The sequence below is a fragment of the Cyprinus carpio genome, unplaced genomic scaffold, assembly GCF_018340385.1.
Source record: "Cyprinus carpio isolate SPL01 unplaced genomic scaffold, ASM1834038v1 S000006657, whole genome shotgun sequence".
Classification (NCBI taxonomy): Eukaryota; Metazoa; Chordata; class Actinopteri; order Cypriniformes; family Cyprinidae; genus Cyprinus; species Cyprinus carpio.
In genome coordinates, this window is record NW_024879281.1 from 747,461 (window position 1) to 770,506 (window position 23,046).

Genomic DNA, 23,046 nt, shown 5'->3' on the forward strand with positions numbered 1-23,046 from the left:
ACCCAAACAAAATATTAAAATAATAATGCTAGTATAAGTGCATTAATTGAAATATTGTAAAATGAATGAATGTGTCAAAAAAACCTAATAAATAAAATAATATAATATATAACTAAATGATTCAATTAAATGAAACTGCATTAATTTAAACATTGGAGGTGGGGGGGGGGGGCAAAGAAAGAGCCTATAATAATAATAAAATAGATATATTATAAAAAGTAATAAAATAAGATATAGAGATAATATAAAATAATACATTAATGTTAAACAATATAAGTAAGAAATACTAAAATTAAATATTAGTGAAAGTGCACTAATTGAAATTTTATGAAATAAATAAATTAATTAATAAATAAATATGTCTATAAAACAAACATATTAAATAAAATAATATAAATACATTGAAACTTTAGGTAATAACTAAACTAACTAACTAACTAAATAAATACTCAATTAAAAAAATGTAATTAATGCTAGTGAAAGTGAATTCTAAAAATGAATTAATAAATGCATGATCTTAATATTAATAATAATTAATAATAATTAATATTTTAATATTAAAAATGATTGTTAATATAATAAATAATATATTTATATTAATTGCTACACTCATCATTATATGAAACACACAAGGCCAAAGTGACTGTTGATTAACTCTAATTAAAAACATGAGCCATATTTTTTATGCGTTGCAAATTGATAATGAAGATTTCACAGCATGCTGCAGCAAGTGCACATTGGAGTCTAGTTGCCATGGTGAAATATGGTTATCACAATGAAAATATGATTTCTACATTGTAGAGCATTAAATTAGATTAGAGGAACCGTAGAACATTTTCTGTTGCACTTTATGTACTGATTCACACTTCCATTAATAATGTATCACACTGTCTGCTGACCATCCATTCATCAGTCACTTCCACAATACTTCTCAGACACCAAGAAGGATTTGATGTGTTCCTGACTGATTGATCTATTCTCATTTTGTTTGGTCTCTTTGTAATATCCTTGTTTCAATAATGATAGCTGTACAAAAGCATTTATGACATTTAATATGTCTGAAGCTGGAAAATTATGCTTTTCTGACAATGAAGAAAACTCAAAAGCGCAAATTTCAGTGAGAAGTTGGCATTATTTTTCACTTTCTGACGTGAGATTTTGAGTTTAATGGATTTTATTCCATTCTTTTCCCCTCACTTAAGCTGATAATTAGAGCCGTATATGAGCCGTAAAGCCACAGCTCCTCCAAAGAATTCTTGAGAGTTGTGTGCCATCTGCTCCTCCTGTCCATCTCTGCACAACAACACACATTACACCCACCCACCCACAAACACACACACACCAGCCGACACATGAATGAGTGTCTGTGTTGAGATTTGAAGCCCAGTCCCCTTGTCTGAAATGAAGCAGAAAAGAAAAGTTAGGATTGAACAGACAGGTTGCAGACTAGGTAGTCTGCAGCGCTGCTTGATTAATGTGCAGATTTACTGTTTAGGGCAAATAATTATATCTATATGAATTAGTAAATCTTCTCATTGCTGAAAATACTCAGGATAATTGTACATCGTAAAAAAAAAAAAAAAAAAAATTATATATATTAAATAAAATAAACAGATTACAGATTAAAAGATTACAAGAAAATTTTACTATTTTATTTTAATTAAATGTGTTACTTGCCATTTCTTTTTAAATAAATGGTACATTTACTAGCAAAATTCTGATGGAAAATCGTATGTACATAATTTTTTATTTTTTTTTTTTTTATTGTAGTTCATTCATTTTTATTAGAATTATTATTACAATATTATATAACAAAAATGGTTTGTTTTTTAATTAATGATTTTGTATGCTTTTTGTGTGTGTGTGTGTGTGTGTGTGTGTGTTTTTTTTGTGTGTTTTTTTTTTTTTTTTTTGTGTGTGTGTGTGTGTGTGTGTGTGTGTGTGTGTGACAGTGTTAACTAAAACCATTAAAAATGTTTTGGTAATTGTGAAGCTGAAATCAAATAAAATATAAATATTAGATGAAAAAAATAGGAAATGTGGCTTTGGCAACAGACTGAAGAATTTCAATTGAAGACTTAAGAATGAAGTTTGAGTTGAAGTACCAAAATTACTAAAACTTGAATAAAAATAAATTAAAGCTAAATAAATGTTAAAATTACTAAACATTAAAATAATAATAATAACAATACAAGTGACAAAAGCAAATAAAATAAAAATTAACTAAAACCTAAATGTAACTGAAATTTAAATGAAAACTTAAAATAAAAAGCTAATTCATTATTTATAAATACTAAAATAGTATTTAAACAATACTAAAAACAGTATTCCAATCTCTATGTTTGCATCATTTTCCAATTATCAAAAAAATATATATACTGCCAATAAGTGTTTTTGTTTTGATTTGATTTATTTATTTATTTATTTATTTATTTATTTATTTATTTATTATGTATAATAAAATATTACAAATTTGATTGATTGATTGATTGATTGATTGATTGATTGACACTCCTAGTCACTGTGGATTTGTTCCATTTTTTTCCTTTTGTGTTCTACCAATAAATAACAGCATGTGGATTTGGAGTGAGTAAATGATGACAAAATTTTACATCTAAACTTCTAAACGTCTAAAAAATTACTTTTGTGCACAATGACATTTTGTCAGGTTTAGATCCATTTATCTGCTTTGTTAATAGTGTTCTCCAGTACAGCAGATTCAGATTAGGCTGTTACCCCTCAAGCCTTCATACAATCAACTGTGATTTCATGCATTAATAGCATCTTTAAGCACTGTTTCTACCACACTTCCTGTTTTGCCTGAGGTCTTGTCCGATTAAGCAGTGGCCCTTTGAGGCCCGGGCCATGAGCTTTCTGTTTTAACGCCTCACTTCACTCGGCCTCTCAAGGAAACAGTTCACGTCTGTGGCCCTCGAATGATATATATCGATACCTGTGGGCTGACGGCCGTATAAGCCTATCCGATTCCTCAGCAGCCCTCAACCAATTCCTCATGTTTAATCATTTCTCTGGCCTTCATCTGCCCCTGCAGGGTCACCGTCATTAATTACTCTTCAGTTGGGTAGCAGCAAAAACACTTGGGAAAACAGTGACAGTAATCGTATAAACCGCTGGACCGAACAGCTGAATAGAACTCCCAATGGCCCCATATTGCCAGGCTTTGAGATATAGACCAGAAGGACATTGGGGTTTTTGTTAATTTTGTTTTAAAGTGCTTTTTTGATATCATAATGAAAGAATTGATTTATCTTTGTAATTAACTACATGGAGGAATCAAATCGTGTATGTATTATATTCTGTTATGCTCAGTCTAGTCATTCTGAATATTAACAGGTAATAAGCTTCATGCAGCTTCTTACAGTCAATTACAATATCATGCATTAATTGTGCTTAAAGCTCTGTCGGCTATGAAACAAATACATCATAAAGGCATTTTTATTTTAAACCATTGTTCTGATCAAAATAAGAGTTCATAATCCATAATAATACTTCCTCCACTGAAAAAGTCTATACCCTTTTGTTCTCTCAAGATTTTAAAGACTGTATGTTAGACTATAAGGTGAATTTCCATGATGGTCCAGGCTGGTTTATACTGGTTTAGTGAGGTAGGCAGACCTACATATCCATGTTATTCTCCAGCAAAACTTGCTGCAAAAGCTGTTTTACCAGTCTTAAGCTAGTTAAGAAGCCGAGCAGCCAAGAAGTCAAGCAACTATGGTATTTTAAGCACGATGTGAGAAAATCACGAGAAAATGTATTTTTACTTAAGCTCTTTCGTTATTCTATTTATTTCTTCAACTTTTGCTTCAAAGGAAGGTTTCCAGATTCATGCCACCCGCCCGCTCAAGAGTATATCCAGCCGATTAAACACCCTAAGCAGCCGATGAATATTTCACACCAGCTACAAGCCGAGGAGGAATATGAATACAGATGTCACTCAGATGTCAAGATCTCTCCAACGCTTCTGCTGTACTGCCACAAAGATGCCACACACAGTCTCAATGGGTCCCGCCTGAGGCGATGTGCCGTCTGCTGTCTATCTATAGCGCTGAGAAATATTTTAAGATTTTATGCTTCTGCACCCCATTAACAATTGCCTCTGTGACAGGCTACAAATGCTCCTGAACTGCTGAGGCTGCAGAACCTTCATCTTCATGTAAATATTCACAGAATATTGGCTTTTGTTTTATGTTAGGTGCAACTTGTAGCTGTTTTTTTACATAATGGCTTGAAAAGGCACAAAATTATGAATGCATAATGATATCAGGGCTGTAAACGATACACTGACAAGATGTTTGAACCTCTTAAGGGCATTGTGATAGCTACATTATTGAGTGCATTTTACTTAGAAAAAAAATCAAATTTTTTCCATGCTATATGTACTTGACTTTTGAGATAATGCTAACTCCAGGCATCTTTGTGACTTTGAAACATTTGTATGTTGGCATAGGCACATTTTGAAGGAGTGAAATGTATCTGGTCTGAACAACCAAGCCTTGTTTATCTCAAATCACCTCCTGTTCGGATTGAAATCAGTCTTGAATGAGTCTTGGAGGGTGTTGACACTTGTTTTTCTTGACTGGATATCTATCAGATCAGGAAAAAAATTAAATAAAGACACACTGAAACTGAAATTCTGCCCATTTGGAAACTGTCTTGATGGATTTGCTTCTTACAAACACACAGCTTTTCACGTCACAGGACATTAATTGATGGACCGGAGTGGTGTCATGTGGATTGTGATGTTTTTATCAGCTGTTTGGACTCTTATTCTGACAGCACCCATTCACCGCAGAGTCAAGTCAAGTAACCCTTTATTTGTATAGCGCTTTATACAATACTGATTGTGGCAAAGCAGGTTTTCACTGTCAAACAGAAAAATAGTTGGTCAATAATGCAAGAAGACGATAACAAAGAGTCATTTTTCCAGCTAAAGTCAGTTCATTGATGATTTACTGATGTCATCATCCAGTTCAGCTCTCTTCCAATAGTGTCTGTGCAATCAGTCAGTCAAGTGTTCCCAACTAAGCAAGCCAAAGGTGACAGTGGCAAGGAACCAAAACTCCATCGGTGACAGAAATGGAAAAAAAACCTTGGTAGAAACCAGGCTCAGTCGGGGGCCAGTTCTCCTCTGACCAGACGACACCAGCATGGCGTGGTTTAATTCCAGGGTGCAACACAGGTCAGATTGGGCAATGGGCTTGTGATCTGCTGCCCACAGTTGATTTTGATATTCTAGGTATTATCAAATTGCCAGAGTTTTGAGATCACAGCGAACGTGAAGGACTATAATGCGATCGCTCAAGTACTGAGGAGCTAAAACAATCAGAGCTTTATAAGTAATTAGCAAGATTTTAAAATGTATCTGTTGTTCAATAGGGAGCCAGTGCAGAGTTGATACCGGGCCAATATGGTCGTACTTCCTAATTCTAGTAAGAAATTGAGTGATATACCTTGAAAAATCATGTTTTAATAAATTGTATATTGCTATTTTTATTATTACTTTGATAAGAACATTCTACTGTACAGTAGCAACATTTTTCAGTTATATTTTCTTCAAGTTAAACCAAACCTTTAGTTTGACAGGACCTTTGTGTTTCCCTATGATTCCATATCACAGAAATCATAAGGCAATATCAACCAGGGTTGCATTTCCCAAAAGCAACTGTGGTCACAAGTTCGATCCTTATCAATAGAGTTCAGTGGAACTTGTGACCACATTTAATTTTTGGAAAATGCACCCCAGGTCACTTTAAGGCTATGTAAAAACTTTGCATGAATATAAATGGTTATTTAAGGTAGTTTTTTTCCTGTCGGGTCCAACATAGATGTCACAGCCTCATCTTTCTTTTGCAGCCTCTTTCAGCAAAGCCTGCATTACACTGTGACAGGTTCACAAAACAGTGTGCTGAAATTTGCTTCACAAATGTCAAGCTGAGACTGAAACTAACTTAGACATCAGCAGATAGTTTTTAAAACTCAAAGCCAGGAACAGCAGGATGTTTAGAGAACTTTTCCTCTCTTTCCTCCACTTCCAACTTATGTACTCTGTTCTGTGCCTAGAAATTATAAACTATATGGATAAAAGTATTGGGACAGACCTCTTAATTACTGAATTCAGGTGTTTAATTCAGAGCCTTTGATGCAGGTGAATAAAATCAAGCACCTAGCCATGCACTCTGCATTAATGAACAGTTGTGAAAAAACATGCGGTTCTGAAGAGCTCAGTGAATTCAAGTGTGGTACTGTAATATGAGGCCATCTTTGCAATGAGTCAGTTAATAAAATTTAATTACTGTTAGATATTCCACATTCAACTGTAAAAGTGTTCTTTTTGGAAAGTGGAAGCATTTAGAAAAAGCAGCAACTCAGCCATAAAGCAGAAGACCACGTAAAGTCGCAGAGCAGGGACACCGAGCAATGAGGTGCATAGTAAAAGTCACCTGATTCCATAGCTTCCACTGGCATTAATATCAGCACAAAAACTGTGCAACGTGAGCTTCATGGAATGGGTTTCCATGGCTGAGCAGCTGCACACAAGCCTCACATCAAGTTCAATGCCAAGCACCGGATGGAGTGGTGTAAAGCACACCACAACTGGACTCTGGAGCAGTGGAAACCTACTCTTCTATGGATAGATGAATCATGCTTCTCTGTTTGTCAGTCTGATGGGTGAGTCTGGCTTTGGCGGGTGCCAGGAGAATGTTACCTGCCTGACTACATTGTGCCAATTGTAAAGTTTTGTGGAGGAGGGATAACAGTGTAGGAGTGTATTTCAGCGGATGGGCTTCACCCCTAGCTTCCAGTGAAGGAAAATCTTACTCCTTCAGCATACCAAGACACTTTTGGGATGAACTGAAATAGAGACTGAGAGCCAGGCCTTCTCATTCAACATCAGAGCCTGAGCTCACAAATGCTGGATGAATTGGCAAAAAGACCCACAGTAATACTCCAAAATCTAGTGGAAAGCCTTTTGGGAAACTGGTATAGCTGCATGGAAGGACCAACTCCATATTAAGGTTCATGTATTTAGAAATCAATGTTATTGACTCCCTGTTGGTGTCCCAATATTTTTGTTCATATAGTGTATAATGAAATATCATGAAAATATGTTAATGTCTTTTAAATTACTTTTCACATCACATTAATAGGGGATTTTGCACCGCGTAGTTCTAGTTCTAGGAACTTAGTTCTAGGAACTAGCCAGCAGGGTAGGTCCTAGAGAACCAATTTTTCCCTCGGTGCCCAATGTACGTGATTGCAAGAGCAAAAAGTTGGTCTAAGAGTCCATTTTTTTTATGACAACTTGCATTGTTACATATCATCGAAGCTGAGAAAAGAACACAACACTGCAGACAACAGGTAAATGCCGTTATCGCTGTTTTCCATGTTCATGAAGTAAATATGTTTAGATGGCTTTTTAAAAATGCTGGGTGGCCAGTGTTTCGCATGCATTTGGCCAATCAGCCTACACTTACGTCACTGATAGTTCCTATAGAACTATTTTAGACCCTGCTCTGAAGTAGGAGCTAATTTAGTTCCTCCAAACGGAGTTCCTAGAACTAAAACCATTCCTAGTTCCTGCGGTGCTAACACGCCAAAAAGTGGGTAATTCCATAATTAGTTCAGGTATTATGAAAAGGTGCAAAAGGCCCTGAAGTTGAAGTACTATTATAAATTAAAGCTAATTAGAATATATTAAATGAATGTCATTTAAAATGAAATTTTAAAATGTAATAAAGCAAATTTAAATTAATTTTATAAAGTAATAGTGTTATTCAGAAATAACACTGATATATGTCATATATTTGATATAATTTTCATATATTAGTTTACATTTTGATATATTAAAATAAATGTATATTATATATATATATATATATATATGTATATATATATATATATATATGGTAGACATTTTGTTTCCAGCTCTTTCTATACCCTTTACAGATGTCTTGCATAAAAATTACATAAAAAGAAAATGACATGTAGGCAAAATTCAAAGTTGTCTACAAAACTAATTTCAAACATTCAAGCGTAAGGATTTTAATTATAAATGTAAACCTTATGTATTATACAGTATGCCTTATATATATATTGCCGCTTGAAATTGGGCTCTCTTGGCTTCTGAGACAGAGTTGCTCTTCCTTAGTGTATAAGGTGTATTCAGTGTTGCAACAACATTATCATTTAGTCATGCACAGCTCTTTGGCTGTTCATAAATGTTATATACATTTTTAATGATAAGTTTTTAAAAATACTGGCTAAACACAAACTGCACACCCAAACAGATTAAGTGACACTCAGTAAAAACACAAAAAAATACCTGAATTTGCAGTGAAAATGCTGTTTTATCTTTCCCCCACAAAGCTTTGACATAATGATGTGAATGTTATGCCCATGAGGAGGATGTTCATGATGTTGATGATGATAATGATGAAACTTACAAAGAGGGCAAAGGAGATGAGGAAAAAAAGGCAAGAATATGATGTTGATGGTGATGATGACAGCAGTGATTACAAAAATGGAAAATGTCTCATGCTGAGACTGAAATAACCATTTGCCTCCAAGCAATGCAAATCTCAAAGAATGTTTCCCACAGTAACCTCGATTTCTCATTGATCAAGCATTCAGCTCTTTTCCATGCACAGTCATTAGGAACAGACAGAGATGTACACTCTAATGTACAAAGAGTGATGCTGGGACTGAAGACAGAGTGAGCGTTAGGCTGATGAAGATCAGGTCATTTCCCTCCCGTGCAAGAGACCTCCTGCATACAAGCTAGTTTTCTCTCTTTAAGCAGCTGATGTAGCGGTTAGGGATACTGATGTTAGTTGCAGTGTTAGGGAAGTTCATTTGAAAGTTAATTTTAGTTTGGCAAGCTACAAAATACTCATAGTCTAAACTGCTTTAGTAAAGATACTCTTAAAAATCTCTGATATTTTTCAGTCTAGCTTCAAACCGCTTCATTGCACTGAGTCGGCTCTCCTAAAAGTTCTAAATGATATCTTAAAGGGTTACTCCATCCCAAAATGAAAATTTTGTCATTATTCACTTACCCCCATGTCGTTCCAAACCCGTAAAAACTTTGTTCATCTTCGGAACACAATTTAAGATATTTTGAATGAAAACCGGTAGGCTTTAGAGTCCCATAGACTGCCAAATAAATTACACTGTCATGGTCCAGGAAAGTATGAAAAGCATCGTCAGAATAGTCCATCTGTCATCAGTGATTCAACCGTAATGATTAAGAAGCAACAAGTATACTGTTTGTACAAAAACAAAACAAAAATAACAACATAACTCAACAATTCCAATCCTCAGCACCACTCAAAATCAGCATAGCGCCAATTTAACAATTACAAAAATTACACATATTACGCACGCTCTTCTGTGTCAGCCACGTGGCGTCGATGCGCTGTTTGCTTTCAAACCAAAGTGTAAATACACGTAAAAAAAAACGTATCATTGTGGCATGGCTGACACAGAAGAGTGTAAGCCACCTGCGTACTGCTCAGAATTTCCAAAATGGCGCTACGCTGATTCACTCTGAAGTTTGTCACTCGATATCTCCGTGCTGCATATGCTTTTCTGTGTCCTCCGCGCCATAAGGGTGTGCTGTTTTTTTTTCAAATCAAAGCTAAATACACGTAGAAACAGCGCATCCTTGTGGCACGGAGGACACAGAAGAGCATACACAGCACTGTGATATGGAGTGACAAAGAGGAGACCGTTGACAAAGGAATTATTGAATAAAGTCATTATTTTTCTTTTCTTCGCTTTCAAAAAGTGTTCCCATCACTTCATATAACCCAGATTGCACATCTGATGGCAGATGGAGTATTCTGACGACAACTTTCATACCTTTACCTTGACACTATTATTTACTTGGCAGTCTATGGGACAGTCTCAAGCCTTCCAGTTTTCATCAAAAACAAAAATACTGTATCTTGAATTGTGTTTCGAAGACGAACAGAGCTTTTACGGGTTTGGAACGACATGGGGGTAAGTGATTAATGACAAAATTTTAATTTTTGGATGAACTAACCCTTTGAATATTTCCAGTCCTTCCTATCCAATAGAGGACTTTCAGATAGTTTAGGTGCTCATTCATCCTCTACGACTCACCTCATCTGTGGTGTACCCCAAATTATGATTATCAAACATATAACACAAAAAAGAAACCAAACACAACTAGATTTACATTTACATTTAGTCATTTAGCAAACGCTTTTATCCAAAGCGACTTACAAATGAGGACAATGGAAGCAATCAAAAACAACAAAAGAGCAATGATATATAAGTGCTATAACAAGTCTCAGTTAGCCTAAACACAGTATACGTAGCAAGGGCTTTTAAATAATATAATAAATAAAAAGAAAAACAGATAGAATAGAAAAAGAATAGAGCAAGCTAGTGTTAGAGGTCTTTTTTATAATTGTATAATAAATGAAAAGAAAATAGATAGAATACAAAAAGATTAGAAAGGTAGTTTCTATATATATATTTTTTCAAATAGAATTAGAATAGTGAGTGAAAAAGTTAGAGGGTTAAATAAAGATGGAAGAGATGTGTTTTAAGCCGATTCTTAAAGATGGCTAAGGACTCAGCTGCTCGGATTGAGTTGGGCAGGTCATTCCACCAGGAGGGAACAGGGTGCAAAAAAAGTCTGTAAAAGTGACTTTGTGCTTCTTTGGGATGGCACAATCAAGCGATGTTCACTTGCAGAACGCAAGCTTCTAGAGGGCACATAAGTCTGAAGTAATGAATTTAGGTAAAGGGGTGCAGAGCCAGGGGTGGTTTTGTATGCAAACATCAATGCCTTGAATTTTATGCGAGCAGCTATTGGTAGCCAGTGCAAATTGATAAACAGAGGTGTGACGTGTATTCTTTTCGGCTCATTAAAAATTAATCTTGCTGCCGCCGCGTTCTTGGATTAATTGTAAAGGTTTGATAGAACTGGCTGGAAGACCTGCCAAGAGAGCGTTGCAATAGTCTAGCCTGGACAGAACAAGAGCTTGAACAAAGAGTTGTGCAGCATGTTCCGAAAGAAAGGGCCTGATCTTCTTAATGTTGAATAAAGCAAATCTGCAGGACCGGACAGTTTTAGCAATGTGGTCTGAGAAAGTTAGCTGATCATCAATTATAACTCCAAGGTTTCTGGCTGTTTTTGAAGGAGTTATGGTTGATGTGCCTAACTTGATGGTGAAATTGTGATGAAACGATGGGTTTGCTGGAACCAGTCTTGGCAAGGTTGAGTTGAAGGTGATGGTCCTTCATCCAGCAAGAAATGTCTGTTAGACAAGCTGAGATGCGAGCAGCTACCGATGGATCATCAGGATGGAATGAGAGGTAGAGTTGAGTGTCATCAGCATAGCAATGATATAAAAAGCCATGTTTCTGAATGACAGAACCTAGTGATGCCATGTAGACAGAGAAGAGAAGTGGTCCCAGAACTGAGCCCTGAGGCACCCAGTAGCTAGATGTTGCAACTTGGACACCTCACCTCTCCCAAGATACTTTGAAGGACCTATCTGATAGGTAAGACTCAAACCACTGGAGTGCGGTTCCTGAGATGCCCTTTGTAAGTAGGGTTGACAGGAGGATCTGGTGGTTAACCGTGTCAAAAGCAGCAGATATAGATCAAGCAAGATAAGTACTGAAGATTTGGATTCCGCTCTTGCCAGTCTTAGGGCTTCAACAACTGAGAGCAAGGCAGTCTCAGTTGAATGTCCACTTCTGAAGCCAGATTGGTTGCTGTCAAGGAGGTTGTTCTGTGTGAGAAAGGTAGAGACTTGGTTGAAAACAGCTCGTTCAAGTGTTTTTGCAGTGAAAGGAAGAAGGGAAACTGGTCTGTAGTTCTCTAAAAGAGATGGGTTGAGAGTGGGTTTCTTAAGGAGTGGAGTTATACGAGCCTGTCTAAATGATGAGGGGAAAAAAAACACCTGTATGAAGTGATGTGTTAATGATGTGAGTGAGTGCAGGTACAACTGCAGGAGAAATGGCTTGAAGGAGATGAGATGGAATAGGATCAACCGGACAAGTAGTAGGATGATTAGAAAGGATGAGTTTGGAGACTTCTGCCTCAGAGAGTGAAGAGAAGGATGTGAATGAGTGTATGTTTGCTGGTGAGATGTGCTTGATGGATTGTGGTGTGGAAACTTGTGCACTGATGTTTTTAATTTTATTACTGAAAAAACGTTGGCAAAGTCGTCAGCTATTAGAGATGAAGCAGGAGGGGGAGGAGGAGGACAAAGGAGCGAGGAAAATGTTTTAAAAAGCATGCAAGAGTTAGACGAATTGTTTAATTTTGTTATGGTAGTATGTCTTTTTAGCAGTGGAGACATTAGCAGAAAAGGAAGAGAGGAGTTGACTGATACACATTAAGGTCAGTAGTATTTTTGGATTTGCGCCACAACCTTTCAGCAGCTCTAAGCTTAGAACGGTGTTCGTGTAGAACATCAGATAACCAAGGGGCTGAAGGGGTGGTACGGGCTGGCCTGGAAGACAAGGGGCAAACAGTGTCTAAACAAGATGTAAGAGTGGAGCAGAAAGTATCAGTAGCACTGTTAGCATCAAAAGATGCTAACAGTTTAGGGGAAGGAAGCGAAGATGAAAACCATTGCAGATAGCCGGGGAGGGTGAGAGTGAGTGTAGTTACGTCGAAAGATAACATGTGGAGGGTTAAGTGATGTGTCAGGAACCATGTTGAGGTTAAGAGTGAGGAGGAAGTGATCTGAGGTGTGCAGTGGAGTAACCAGTACATGATCAGTGGAGCAGTGTCGTGTGTAAATAAGGTCCAGTTGGTTGGCTGATTTGGTGAGTAGCAGTAGTTGACACTCGGTTTTTTGAGATCAAAAAGAGGCAAGCAGAATGTGGAAGTCAGCAGATAGAGATTTATCTAGGTGGATGTTGAAATCTCCAAGCATAACTAGGGAATACCATCCTCAGGAAAGGTTGAGAGCAGCACATCTAATTCATCCAAAAAGTTACCTAGTGGTCCTGAGGGTCGATAGACAACTACAAAATGTATTTTAAGGAGGGTAGGTAAACAGTAACGGAATGAGATTCAAAGGAACTGTTGATACCCAAAGATGGTAAAGGATTAAATTTCCAATCATTAGAGATGAGCAGACCAGTACTTCCACCTCTTCCAGTCAAACGGGGGGAGTGGGAAAATGAGAAATTATTGGAGAGGGCTGCAGGTGTAGCAGTGTCCTCTGGTTTCATCCAGGTCTCTGTCAGGGCCATGAGATTAAGCTTTGAATGACTAATAATAGAAGTAATGAAATCGGCTTTGTTTACAGCAGACTGGCAATTCCAGAGACCAATAGAAAAAGATAGTGTATTAGCAGACATAGGCAGAGTGTGCGGGTTGTTAGGATTGCGCTGCCTACATTGTGTGATGCGTGGTTTGCGAGTGGTAGTGATAGTAGGGATCTGGAAACACATAGTAATAATTGGTTATAAAAACTGAAATAGAAGTGAAACAAGTAGAAGTAAAAAAAAAAGGAGTAATCAAAACAATACTTATGATATCCCTTGCCGGTGTCCCTGCCCGGTGGAGTCCCACGGTAGAGCAGTAAACAAACAAGTGTTTCCTAGCAATGACAACTGCGCAAAACACTAATGAGACAACAAATAAATACACTTACGATCTGCTTTTAACTTCCGCTGATTTAACTGCTTCTCTCAAAGGGTATTTCTTTACACTGTCTTTGCTAGCGCTTGAACACACTTTACTGTTTATCACAAACAAAGGTCTAAGCAAGCGCACGACATTGACAAAGTATGCGATAGAGAGTACCTCTAGGGACTAATTATGAGTATTTGGTGTGTCTTACCACTGTTACACAAAAAATGACACCCAACAGTACATACCTATAAAACATAAAGATAGACTCGCACATATAAGATTAGAAGCATGTCTTCATGAACTTAAAATGTGTCTCACTAACAATTTTATGTTATTGAATGATGATAAAACCCAAAATAATCCTATTTGTTCCAAATGAGCTCTCTAACGAAAATTGTATTGACCTAGGTACCCTCTCACCATACCTTACCTCCATCATTAAAAATTTAGGATTTTATCTTGACAGTAGTCTTAAACTAGACAAACAAAACAATATCATAATTAGCACCTGCTTTTATTATCTACGCCAGATAGCCATAGTCAAATAATTTTTATGTAAAGAAAGCTTTGAAAAAGTTATTCACACTTTTTATTTCCACATGACTCCACTACTATAAGTCATTATATGTCAGGCTACCTTTCCTCAATTTCCCATCTCCAAATAGTCCAAAACGCAGCTGATTTGAAAATTTTAGTTTACAAAGTTTGTTGAAATCAAGCCCCCAAATACCTCTCTGACCTAATTGTCACTTTCAACCCATCTAGATCACTCTTAGATTAAGAGATCTATATCTCTTGTTTGTCCCACGATCTTGCTTACAATGCAGGGCTGATTGAGCTTTCACAGTGGCGGGCCCTAAGTTGTGGAACAACTTACCACTATGTTTTAGAACTGCTTCTATGTTAGCTGATTTTAAATCCATGCTTAAAACTCATCTTTTTCTCTTGTGGTTTTAATTACTTTTTGTAATTTTATTGTTTTACTGTTATGTACAGCACTTTGGCAAAACCAAGATTGATTTTAAATATGCTTTATAAATAAAATTTAATTTGATTTGAAAAAGCCCTAATTTTAAATTCCTAATATGGACGAAGACATCACTAGTACTGTAAACTGAATAAAAAGAAGAGAGAAACATTTTGAATGATGAAACATAAACCAATAAACACTCGCTTGCGACAATTATAAATAGTTTATCTTTATTCTTCAAGTCATCTTGGGTTTTCTCATAATGATTAAGTATATTTATTATCCATTGCTAATTACATAGCCTTTATTACAGTATAGAATATATTTTCTGTTTTATTCTGTGATAAGAATCAGATCACAAACGGAAGCTATTTCAAACAGTCGGCAAATGTTTTGGATTAAAAACGTGTTAAAATGTTCTCTTTCATTGGACAGCAGGTTTAGAAACATTTCTCATCACAACGGAGGATGTTTGATGTGTGTTGCTTTTTCAAATGCATGTTATAAGCGGGGAGGTGTTTCCGCATCTCAGCACATAAACGCACGGGCACACACAAACACACAGAAATTATTTAAATGGCAAAAAAAAAAAAAAAATGTTGTACTAAACGATTCAATATTATATTTAAAATTGTGGCACCCCTAGTTGTTATTGTACATTTCATTTTTAAGGCAACTGATTTAATCTATTTGAATTAAATTTTGGTGCATTTAAATTTATACATTCACTTTTTTATTTATTTACTTACCACCTACAATGCTGTCACAACCCTGCTCTAATAAACTAATAATTTTCACACACTACACTCCAAGCATTTGAAAATTAGTTTATTGCTAAAAAATGTCAAGGCTTTTAAGAAAATTTTAGATGGGGCATAGGCTTTCCGTTAAGTAATCCGTCATGGTCAGGAGTCATTTTTCCCAGCAATTTTCTCAGTGGTTTTGTTGTTAATGAAAGTGTCATTTCAGCATGTGCCAAGCAATCCACTTCACCTTTAAAATATCAAAATACATGACTGCCCCTCTTTTTCAGCCTTTCTGAGGTCCTTTTTGTAAATGTATTTTTAGTGGATATGAACACTCCAACTGGACTATCTGTTTGTTGACTAATGGAAGATGAGGAACTCTTGCAATTCTGTTTCATGATGCTAATGGCACAGAAATTACACACGTCAGATTTAATGTCCAGTACAACGCTTTAGCAAAATCTTAAATATTTTGTTGACGCACTTGAGAATAAGATGTGTAGATAAAGTAGAACAGGAAATACACAAAGGTGTCGCCTCTCTTGAAAAATATATTTAAGTAGAAGCCATAGATCAGAGAGACTCCAGAGCAGCCAGGAACATTAATCAGACGCCAAAAATAGAGAAGTGTACAATAGTGTGTACATGGCTTCTTTACACCCAAAGGAGTGAGAAAGAGCTCTCTCCCAAACACTGGATCTCTTCCAAAACTAGTAAACTGGCTTGCTGTCTACTGCCTACATAGCAAACTATCTAAGATAAAAACTATTTAAGTGACAGATTTGGAACACACTGTATAGGCAGAAACTCCATGTGTCATAGAAACATACCACTATTCACTGTTCAACAGAGTTTGCCATTAGCATGTTGCTAAGCTAAAAACAATACTTGAATAACCACTAACATATCTCACACTTTGAATGTGTAGCTTGATAAGCTACAAGCTAATCATAATCTGAAATAGTCAAACTACAGCAAGCGACTGCTTTAAAAAAGTAGTCAACTACACTACAAGCCAAGGTAACACTTTAAGGACTAATTCTCACTATTAACTAGTTGCTTATTAGCATCCCTATTATTAACATTGGCTGTTTATTAGTATTTATAAAGCACTTATTCTGCATCACCATATTCTACATCCCTAGTTCTACCCAATAACTAAACTTAACAACTACCTTACTAACAGTTAATTAGCAGTAAGCTTGGGGGGCAATTTAACTCGTGTTCGGACTAGGCAGTCGAACCAAGTGTGAAAGGACCCTTTGTCACTTTTAAACAATGTTTAACTAATTTTATTTGTATCCAAAATATAGCATTATTCGAATGTTTTTTTTTTATTATTATTATTCTAAGAATGCCTTCTCTCGACATTATGAAAACGTTAGAATAGGCCTATTGATCTCAGATGTTTTCTCTGAATGTTATAAGAACATTCATGAAGTTAAAATAACATCATGAGGACATTCAGAGATTTTTCTTCTCCATGAACATTTTCTCGTAATGTTATGAATGGATACCAAATATATAATAAAGTTACAAGAACATTCCACAAATATTACTTTAAAATGCTTTGTCCTAACATTTATATACCTAAGTTGGTGAAAGTTGTGAGAATGTTCTCTGTTAGCTGGGTTACCTACTTACATGACACATCTCAGGTATATTGCTCAAGTCTTTAAATGCACAAGTGTAGAACTTTTGATTATCAGATGGCACACACTAAATTATAGTGTTGTAAAAATGCAACTAAAATTTTTACAGAGCTTTATATACACATTTCAATAATTTGCATTAATAAACGTCTACATATCTGTACAGTAGTCCCTATTGTACAGTAACAGAAAGTGTTGTTTATTAATTGAAATTCAGTGATAAAAAGCTGTTGCAAACATTTTACAAAGCAAATATGTTTTTGTAAAACACACTTTATGTTTCACAACCACATTATATGTAATATCCTAATTTAACTAAATGTAGGTTCACACTGTGATTTTGGCCCAAATTTTGGCTGTCTGAGACAAATTTTGCAATTCCCCTGATCCTAGGCAAAATTCTGTAGTGCTTGATCATTAGTTTGACATGTTCGTTGACAGCCAATTAATAACCAGTGCAATTAAATCTTACCTCCAATTAAATTCTGCCAGTGTCAGATGTTTTGAGGCACAGCCCTCCAGTGTGGCTTCTCCTACAACAACCGTCAAATCAAGAACCATGATGACGCAATTAGTGTGACAACAACAAACCACCATTTACTCCACACACACTGTCTTCATTTCTTTTTTCAAAACAAGCCATGATCAAAATTATTGCCAGATATTGTTTTTGTTTGTTAGCTACCATTTCAATTTAGTGTGTGAATGTGACTCACTATCATCAAACATGTCACAGACTAATAATCTAAAACTCCAGATGAGTCATTTTGCATATATCAGTTTTTAACAAGTCTTGACTGTCTTACTGCCTGACAGTTGATGATATCCCACAGTTGTGAAGACATGGCTTATAGCTGGGATCATGCTCTGACAAGCAACAATCGTAAAGGACTATTATGAATATATAAAGTGTGCACTCTGCTTTGTCAACATGAATTCATCAATATGTAGCAAGTTAAAAGATGGGCTCCTCTTAACCTCAAATTCTACTCAGAGGAGGTTCTCGAGATGTGGATTTAGTGTGGGTTAAGGGCTCTGAGCTTTGGCATTTTCCGATGCGGGGCAGTCTTGCACATTTAATTCTTGTTGCATACAAACACTCTCAAATGGCCAAGGAGACTGCAATTGTTGGTATTGGGACAGGCCCACATATCACTGCCTGAGAATTGGGACAACATTAGGTATCTTTATGAGCATAATTATTCTGCCTAAGTCTTGGAACTACCTTCATAGTCAGGATAGCAGCTATGATGCCTTAAAATGCTGCCTACGTAGGGAGCTGTCAGACAAAACACATATAACTGCTGAGTCACTCTGTGGGGAATGAATTCTTTGAGAACATCTTCAGAATAGAAAAAAAAAATGCTGTGCACACTGTTGTCATTATTGAAAATTTATTTTTATTTGTAGTGACACCTTAATATTGGGCTGATAAAGAGAAAATCCGAAGGCAAGACTCACCTTAGCTGGGACTGTTCGAGTTGTTGGTGGAGAAGTGAGTTTTAAAACTGACATGGCAAGCTTGAGTGCCTTAACACGAGGCAAATCAATTCCTCAGTAGGCCATTAGAGAATGATAAGCCCTGTCTCAATTGTGTAATTTAAGTGACTAAAACTTGTTTAGCTGTCACCTGTCAAGCCAGCTGTGCTTGATACCTAAACCTGATTAATGGCAGGAAATTAGCTAATCAAGGTGTCAGTGTTGTCTTATCTCTCCAAGTGTCTTCACTTTAGCATGGGTTTAATCTAGACTCATTACTTGCGTCTCCAGTGAGAGAGGCCATGTGGCTGGCAATGTTGTGCCAGTATCTTATTAGCATGTCATGTACCCTGTTGAAAAAAACAGCATATGCTGGTTAGGTATGTTTGGAAGCTGGGATGCTGGTTTGAGCTGGTTTAAGATGCCCCTTTGCTGGTTTATGATGGTACTTTGCTGGTTTAAACTGGTCCTTTGCTGGTTTAAGCTGGTCCTTAGCTGGTCATGTGCTGGTCCTAAACTGGTCTGACAAGCTTAGACCAGCACATGACCAGCTAAGGACCAACATAAACCAGCAAAGGACGCGCTTAAACCAGCATCCCAGCCATCCCAGCTTCAAAACATACCTAACCAGCATATGCTGTTTTTTTTCAACAGGGTACTCGGACCAGATACATCAAAAACACATTAGCATTCCAGATTTTTCCTTGCGGTTGATCTCAGAGCTCAATAACATCCCAGAGATTATCCACTTTAGAGCTGTAATCGGGCCTAAAAAGTTTAGGCCCAACAGGACCCCCAGCCCGACACAGTACATTTTTGATTGACAGCTTTTTAAAAAGCCCGAACCTGTTTACAGCCCGGCATTATTCTAATATACGCACACATACAGCTCTTTTGCCTTTTGTCAAGAATGAGTCATTTATACATGTTTTAACATAATTTATTCATGACTAACATAGGCTATAGGCCACTTGGAAGTTGGAACAAAGAAATCGCCAGAGGCAAGCCTCCGTTTCACCTCCTCAGCATCCATTTTCTCATCTTTCTCGCGCTAATCGAAACGCATCACATGACTGCTTATTTACCACACAAGCCAGAGCGCAAACCCGAGCCCGTGTAAAATTATATAAATTAAGACCGGACCCGTCGGGTTTCGGGCAAAGATCTTCAGCTCTAATCCACTTCATATTGATAGGTTCATAAGGTTTGAAAGAGACTTCGCAGGTCCCAATGTCAACCGAACAGTCCTTTTTAATAACTATTATTTGCTATGCTAATGCCATTTCTGTCTGCTAAGTTGGCTAGATAGCATGATCCTTTGCGCCCCCTGCTGGTAAATGGTGCAACTACACCTGAACCCTCAAATTGGTGGCGGACTCATTTCGAGAGAGATGTTGGGAAATGAGTGAAAATGCTTACATCACCTTTAACAGTTAAGATTATGTTAATAGAACTGCAATCAGGATTAAATGTTACAGCTCCTATTCGTTCTCATGAATCACCTGGCACAGAAATGAAATATTGCGCCCATTCAAACACCATTACTCATGTTGTGCAGCAGAATGTGTAGATCAAAGCCCTCTGCATTTTAAAATGACTCCATCTTCCGGTTGCTTTCAGGTCGTGAGGGAAATGTCGCTGCCTTGTGGCTGTGGGAAGCTTGCTAAAATTTTGATTCGCAGAGATAAGACAGGAAAAAATGTGTGGAGATGAAAGTGGACACACGTTTCCTTTCATATTACTATCAAAGGCAGAAGTCCACAGTAGAGCTGGAAGATGGACTCTTGCAGCATCCGCAAAAAGACAGCCCATTGTTTTATGGTGGATTTATTCATTGGATCCCTAATTTGTTTCTGTGCAGTCTTCACAGTCGTCGCTACTGCAAAACTCTCAGTTTTCTAATATTTGTGCAGGAATAGTACAGCATATCATGTGATTGTTGTATTATGCATCATTACACATTATTTCTAGGGGAACGGTGCTCATTAAAATCACTTTTTTATTGCTTTTGCAATAGGCTTGGTTGAGCTGGAAAAAGATTGCCCCCCCCCCCCCCCCCCACCCCTATTGTTGAATTTTTCCCATTTAGCTAGTCTCATTCTCTTATGTTTCTTTTTGTATCTCAAGAGAGCAGAACTTACATAAATGTTTCAAAAGCTGTATGAGATTTCTTCTGAATGTTCAAATGAGACAAAACAAAACAAACAAAAATATTTGTAATGATTAGGCATACCCAGTGTAGAGGTCTCATTTGTAGTTGTACTTCACCTAACAATCATATAGACAACTACTGTAAATCTGTTGTGGGCATACCAGGGCATTGCTATTCATTTGTTAAAAGAATAGTTGAAAAATGAAAATTTGCTGAAAATATACTCTGCCTTAGGGCATCCAACATGTAGATGAGTTTGTTTCTTCATCAGAACAGATTTGGAGAAATTTAGCATCACATCACTTGCTCACCAGTGGATCATCTGCAGTGAATGGGTGCCGTCAGAACGAGAGTCCAAACAGCTGATAAAAACATCACAATACTCCACAAGTAATCCACATGACCTCAGTTCATCAGTTAACGTCTTGTGAAATGAAAAGCAGCATATTTGTAATAAACAAATCCATCATTGAGGTGTTTTTAACTTAAAAACATTGCTTTTTAAAGTAAATTCTCGCAGATACCTGTTTCTTTTTTTTTTTTTTTTTTTTTTTTTTTTTTGTCATCGTCTCATTATTTGGGAAAATCTGTTTTAAAAAAAAGTACCTACATTTGCAATCCCATTTGGTGACAATAGTTAAAACAGAAATTACACACTTCAACTTAAAATACAAAGTCAAAATCCTATACATTTTTTTTTTGTTGTACAAAATTACTATAAAAATTCAAACAAATTCTTAAAAATTTTTCAATATTTATGGTTTCTCATGTGATCGGGTTGTGGAGTTCTGACACTTTGTCTATGTGAGATTTTCCAAACCTTCAGATGTGAAAATACTGTGTGACTATGTTGAAACTAAACACAATGAGAACAATCAATATTTGAGTTGATTTTTATCCTAAACACGGGCTCTTCTGTAGAACAGCTATGAATAAATAATAGGCTACATATATCCATCAGGGAAAAATTGTTATTCAGAAAAGAAAATAAAACGAAAATAAAAGTGATAACACATCTTTCCTTAGCAAGTCATTAGATTTAAGGTACCATCCTCGCTTCATAAAACATTGCATCCAGTGAAAATGTGTCCCAGTGCAACACTGAGCACAAGATTAAACTGGTTTTTAATTCGTTACTGTTTTGACCCACAGTTTACAGCAAATACTGGCTGTCAGACTTTCTTCACCCAGCAACAGCATGCTAGCCATTTGCAGAAACACATGATAAACACAACCTCTCATCCCCGTCCGTTAAATACTGCTCTTGTCCAGATGTTCTCTGCAGATGTTTGGTATTCTGTCCTACGGCGGAACTCAAGCTGCCCAACTTGGATTAGTGATGGACACACAAGCAATGGGTTTCCCTGTCATTTGGGATGCAAATAGACGGCTAGTGGCCATGTCTCACATCCCTCACTCCTCACTTCCTCCTCACAGATGCACAGCAGCAGGCGGACTCCATTAAATAAGTCCAACTTCATAAAGCTGACAGACTCGCTCTGCAAACCGTTTCAACAGCACAAGCACATCAGGGGAGTTCCAGGTTGTGCCGTTGGGATGCAGGATTAATCGCAGGCAGTGCTGTGAGCAAGCACATGAGTATCTCTTTAATACATCAGATGCTTCCCACTTAAAGTGTCGGTTTGATTTAGAGATAGTAAATATGATTTGTTCAGATGTGTTGGCGGAAAGCGGCGAGTTGAACATTTTGTTTGAGAAGAGGCCGGATATTATGATAAATGATTCAGAGACAGAAGCATAGGAGACTGGAGTGGTGTAGCCTACTTGCAGTGTTCTAGAAAATAAATAAATGAATAAATAACTGCACCACTGCTTTTATTTCATGTAGTCACGCAAGTATTTGTCTTTAACTCTATTATGGATGCAGTAGTTTTCCCTGAGGAGGTTAGCTAAAGTCGTAATTTGTTTTTTACGACCTTACTAAAAAATTGCGTACTATTTTTGTCCATGAAGTTATGAATATGTTATTTCTGAATGTTCTCGGAATGTTCAATATGTCCAGCTTTTAAAAGTCCAGTCCAGTTTTTTTTTTTTTTTTTTTGGTTATGTGAACATTGGAGAAAATCAAGAGAATGATCAGTTTTATCATTTTGCAAACAAACATTATGGGAACATTACTTTTGAATGTTCTCTGAACCATCTGAAACAAGTAGCAATGTTTAATAAAAACACATTACTCCAATGTCCAACTAAAATGTTTAAGAAAAAAGTACAGTGAGCAATGTATAAATATAACGTTTTTGTTCTAACTAGTTGTCTAACATTTTAATAACATTATTAAAGAGCAGATAACAGTTTATTCATTTTACTAGTGGAACGTTTATTCAAAACTTGAGAGAACCTTGCCAGAAACTTTTTTTTTTTTTTTT

General features: G+C 36.5%; 1 long non-coding RNA gene across 1 annotated transcript; it reads right to left on the minus strand.

Annotated features, from left to right (window-relative positions):
* Positions 1–891: 891 nt before the first annotated feature.
* Positions 892–18,659, minus strand: LOC122144382. Its single transcript, XR_006159688.1, has 3 exons — positions 18,487–18,659; positions 17,498–17,558; positions 892–1,396 (listed from the first exon to the last, which is right to left on the minus strand). It is a non-coding gene; the product is annotated as an uncharacterized LOC122144382 (long non-coding RNA).
* Positions 18,660–23,046: the final 4,387 nt, after the last annotated feature.